Below are 6,000 nucleotides of genomic sequence, written 5' to 3' on the forward strand. Positions count from 1 at the left end.
GGTTTTTGGTTAACAACGGTGGAAATAGAAACCAACCAGAGTTTTTGCATAACAACGGTCCAAATAGAAATTCCAACTAGCGTTTTCCTTGACAACGGTAAAGCCTCTACACTCTCATTCATGTGCTCTTATTATGTTCCACTCGGGAGCGGCTGAGTCACGTGCGACACCTAGTGGTAAAATTCGGTATTATCGGTCCGATCCGGTATTTGTCCGGTATTTGAACCTGTGTTTTATAGTTGTCCATGACCATGAAATGCACTTTTTGCAGCGTCCGCCAAATAAATGTAATGCAATGTAATATAGCAGAAAACAAGCACACGTCATAAAGATTTTGTTGCTGAATTGATTATTTCGACTCTCATCGTTATTTCCATATAATCGCAAAATGACAAGAATAAATACAATGAAAACTCGGACTTGCGTGAAATTTTTAACTAATATTGCAGTGGTACACCCACCGTTTGCTTTCATCTGTTTTACATTCCTTCAAACTTACTGCTAGCAGCGCAGCTAAATACTTGAGTGCAATAAAATTCTGGCACTTTGCCAAAGCAAAGGGACGATTGCAAGAATTAACCTGTTATTTTACCCTGACAAAAAGTGCGGAAGGCGATTTTTCCCCGTTTGATTTTACTGTATATCCAAAGTAAATTACGCAGAACTACCACATGCCTCACATAACTGTGTCAAATATTTTGAGTCAATTATAAGGGGCTAAGAAACAAAATCCGGATGGAAATATTCAGCAACCGAATTAAAGCGTTTGCATGTTTTGCTACACCTGATATTTTACCCTGACAAAAAGTGCGGAAGGCAATTTTTCCCTGTTTGATTTTACTGTATATCCAAAGTAAATTACGAAGAACTACCACATACCTCACATAACTGTGTCCAATGTTTTGAGTTAGTTATAAGGGGCTAAGACTAAAAATCCGGATGGAAATATTCAGCAACCGAATTAAAGCGTTTGCATGTTTTGCTACATAATATGCTGTCCGAGCACGAATGCTTAATATTTTATAAAAACAGACTTGATGCTAAAGCAAGAAAAGAACAGAAGAGCATACATGTTATAATCCTCAATCTTAATTTCTCATCTGTTCCAAGAAGTTGGCAGGCTATAACCAAAAGTAGCCTACTGCGCGACATAACATAAAAGTTTGAATTGAAGTAATTATTATGAAAATAATAAATCACAGCGGCAGATTTTTACTTGACCAATGAGAAATGTTCAGCGCTGCTAGGCCCACAGCCAAAGTTCCTGTACTTTTGGAAAGTACTACCCGCCGAGCAGGGACATTTTTGGGGGTAAAATAATTTAGACCCTGTTCCTGCAGTGGAAATGCACTGAGATCCTAAAAAGGTTCCTAGTTTCTGCGGCAGAAACGGCAGCACTTTGAACCGCGTACTGAAAGGTGGATTACACAGTTGGGCGCAGTATATTTATTCGCCTCCGGGCGGCAGTGTAATGATACGTGTGGACGGGGCCTAGCAGCCAAGTTAACGTTGACCGAGTATTTTTTATGATCTGAAAGAGTACATTAGCAAACGGTGCAAAAGTAGCTGCATAAACAGTTGATTACAGTGAGTTTTAGCACATTCGGTAAGGTTTCATATGTATTCTATATATATATATATATATAACAAGTCAAATACTGTGACAACGAAATGCAGTGTATATATATATATATATATATATATATATATATATATATAATGAAGTTTAATATAATGTCATGTAATGATGCTGGCCTCTGTGCTCTCCTGTTTGACTGAGGACAGCAGATATGAAACGCTGTTTGCGCGTCATCCAAAACCGGTTAAATAACTGAACAGTTTATGAGTAATACAAACGTTTTGGATTGATGTTTGCAAACATTATATACAGTTTCACGGCGTAAAAGCCTGTTTTTTTTTTTTCCCTTCGTGTCCCCCCACTACGTGGTAGAATCCGGCGCCAGTGGGTGTAGGTGTCAGAAATGGTTCTAAGGGGACGACACTACCTGATGACGTTACGAATAGCAAAGGGTCGCAGAGTATTTAATAATGAGCGCGAAGAGCTCGGCCACACAAATAATACAATGGCTGAAGGAACACCTCAACACGCGTCGCCATCCAAGTTACCAACGGTACACAATGAAGACGGGAAACAGCTGCGGGAAAAATTCCAGCTACTTGTTGTAAGTGCAAGCCTATATACTAAAATCAGCAGTAGTCTACATTATGAGTATACAACTGTTGAATGGCTTAAATGTGGCGGTACAAATAACATGAACCAATACTTCAATCAGGACGTACAGTGACGGTTTATATTTTCATGTCATATTACAGTATGCCTGCCGAGACGAGTCTGCCAGTCGGGACGAACTGGCAGCAGAGGCCTTGAAGACGGCCACATGGGCACTGGCCACTATAGGCAGGTTGGAGCGGCAGAACCGCGCCGCCAACCAGCGAAGTCGCCATCTGCACGAGCGACTGCTCAATGCGCAGCACAAACTAGAGGCCTCTGAGTTGGAAGTCACAAAGCTAACAAGCGACCGTGGCTTTGCAGTTTGACGGTACGTTGCTACTCTGAAGGAGAAATTACGTATTTGTAATGTTAAAGCAAACACAGATCGCCTGACAATAAATGACTGTTCAATCCATGTATTCCTTTAGATCGGAGAATGGCGACCACAGCTCGTGCAGATGTGGAAGAAGGAGCTGATGCAAGCGCAGACAGCGAGCCAACTTACGACCACCTGCCAGACTGAGGGAGGGCAGAAAATACAAATACAGACTTTATTCCTGTGTGCCCCCAGCCCTTGCTCCGTTTGATGAAGCCGCAGCACTAATTTTGTGTACATACGTGCGTGCACATTGTGTTAATGCCAATAAAATTTCATTTGTCCCACATTTATTTTGAATCGTGTCAGTCTCTCCTCCAAACTGTGTAAATGTCTGCTGCGTTTTCTGAGGGTATCGACTTTACATAACTGCCGGCCAGATGTATTTACTCCCATTTCTTCCCTACTTTTGAGACGCGCTAGCAATTAAAAACGCTAGGCGACGGCAAAACCTATAGCCTAACTATGAAGCTATTATATAGTCTATGCTGCTGCATACTATCTTTTCTTCAACATCATTCCGATACTTTTATATGGAACGCATCAGTTTGTGGAAAGCAATGCACGCGCATTTACGCAGATACCTTTCACTTTATTTTAGATCTACCAGTATGCTTTCGTTACACTTTTCTGAGCAGCAGCTGTCTATATCTCGGTTTTCCCCCCACATATGATTCGTGCAGATAACACCGAAGCGTTAGATACGCTTGTATCCACCGACATTGTGCGCATGAGAACTACAGTCTCTTGATGTGTGAACATTTCCAGCCTATTTGTTGTTGCATAGTAAGTGTGGCTGCTTGTCTCTGAGAATAATGTGAGGACAAGCATTGGATTGTTCATCCTGCGTCCTATGTATATTGGCCCTGTTGTTTTAAAGACATATGAATGCAGCCATTGCCCTCCTCCTCATCTTCATCATCACACTATTGTCAATATAAGTAGGCGCTTTTCATGCAAAGTGGTCATCACTGCATGTGAATGCATGAACGCGCCAGATCTCCGCTCCACAGGACAGCCATTCACACGTCTGGCCTCTCCGGAGGCCAAGCATTCACACGTCTGGCTACTACCGCCCAGTTGTGCGCATTGCCTTTCACTTTACCTTTTTTTTTTTTTTTTATAAATAAACTTTATTTCAATTATACAAGTCATTACAAACAATTACATAAACAAGAAAATCTAAATACATTAGGCAAAGCATCTTCTATATTAAAAGTCCAGAGTTTGCCAAAGATTTGCATTGCCGTGCTTGATGTCAATTGTCCTTCGACGTTTCAGTTCTGTTAAAATGTTCTTGCATACAGATTCACTTGACACGTAGATGTGATCAATCGTCATTTTACTTCGCATTTTCCATATGTGCTGGTTCACTAGACATATTATTAACCAGTATAAATCTTTAAGTTTATCATCAATGTTATATATTATTCCATAAAATACAGTTTCTGGTGTAATTGAAATATTAACACCAATAGATTTAATTTGTTCCCATATTTTTCAGATCTACTGCATTCAATCAACAGATGCTCCAAAGTTTCATCTGCATCACAATCAGGCATTGGGCAGGATTTCGTTGTAACAAAGCAACTCCATTTTACAACAGCTCTCACTGGCAATCTCCTCACTGATATTAGCCAGGCTATATCTCTCATACTTTCAGAAATGTTTTTGCTCCATATTCGATATTCCATACAACTCATCACCTCTCATCGCGCAACCACCTGTCCACTTGACCCGATCCCATCTAAAATTCTCCAATCTATCTCCAGCGAGCTCCTTCCCTATCTGTCCTCTATTGTTAATTCCTCTCTCTCCTCTGGTCATGTTCCCTCTGTTTTTAAGACGGCTCGTGTTACCCCACTACTCAAAAAACCCACCTTAGACCCCTCCGATGTAGCAAATTATCGACCCGTATCCCTTCTACCCTTTCTGTCCAAAACCCTCGAACGAGCAGTTCTTAAACAATTAACCTCTTTTCTCCATCAGAACAACCTGCTAGACCCTCACCAGTCTGGCTTCCGATCTGGGCACTCAACAGAGACTGCACTCCTAGCTGTGACGGAGGCACTTGCCACTGCAAGAGCCTCACGCCTTTCCTCTGTCCTGATCCTTCTTGACCTGTCTGCAGCTTTTGACACGGTCAACCATAAAATACTCCTCTCCACCTTGGCTGGGATGGGAATTGCCGGAACTGCCCTGTCTTGGTTCGCTTCCTATCTTGCAGATAGGACCTACCAGGTCACCTGGAAGGGGTCTGCCTCTGCTTCTCATCCACTTGTTACGGGAGTGCCGCAGGGATCTGTACTGGGTCCTCTGCTGTTCTCCTTATACACCAGATCTCTTGGTTCAGTAATTAACTCACATGGTTTTTCCTATCATTGTTATGCAGATGACACACAACTCTTCTTTTCTTTCCCCCCCTCGGCCACACTGGTCAATGATAAGATCTCTTCCTGCCTGGCTGACATCTCCACCTGGATGGCCAGCCACCATCTGAAGCTCAACCTCAACAAAACTGAGCTGCTCTTCTTCCCGCACAAGACCTCCTTGCTTCGTGAACTCTCAATCACGGTTGATGGCACCACAGTGACTGCCTCTCACTCTGCCAAGAGCTTGGGGGTGGTCCTGGATGACCAACTGGACCTCAAGGAGCACATCAAGGCAACATCAAGGTCCTGCAGATTCCTCCTATACAACATCAGGAGGATTCGACCATACCTGACGACGCACTCCACCCAGCTGCTCGTCCAGGCTACGGTGACCTCTCGCCTTGATTACTGCAACTCTCTCCTTGCAAACCTGCCAGCTTGTGCCATACAGCCACTACAGATGATTCAGAACGCCGCTGCCCGGCTCATCTACAACCTCCCCAAATTCTCCCACGTCACTCCTCTGCTGCGATCGCTTCACTGGCTACCGGTCGCTGCCAGGATCCGATTCAAAGCCCTGACCCTTGCCTACACTGCCGTCAACAGGACAGCCCCCATCTACTTGCAGGACATGACTCAATTCTATGTGCCTGCTCGACCACTCCGCTCTGCAGCAGCAGGGCGTCTTGTAACCCCTCCCACCCGCCCAAAGGGATCACAGAGCTTCTCCACCCTAGCTCCCCAGTGGTGGAACGAACTCCCCGTCCCTCTCCGAACCTCCCCCTCACTATCCATCTTCCGCCGTGGCCTGAAGACTCATCTCTTCAGACTATACCTAGAATAACCACCACCATGCTGTGTATATATATATATATTAAAAAAAAAAAAACAAAAAAAAAAAAAAAAACTTTTTCCTTGTCACTTGTTACATGTTGCCCCATCCCTGCACTCCTTGGTAAATTGTATTTGTCCTAATACTCTAGCTTAATCTTCTGCCTAGTTTGGCTTTGCAGATGTTA

This window comes from Anguilla anguilla, chromosome 6 (genome assembly GCF_013347855.1).
Source record: "Anguilla anguilla isolate fAngAng1 chromosome 6, fAngAng1.pri, whole genome shotgun sequence".
NCBI classification, from domain to species: Eukaryota; Metazoa; Chordata; class Actinopteri; order Anguilliformes; family Anguillidae; genus Anguilla; species Anguilla anguilla.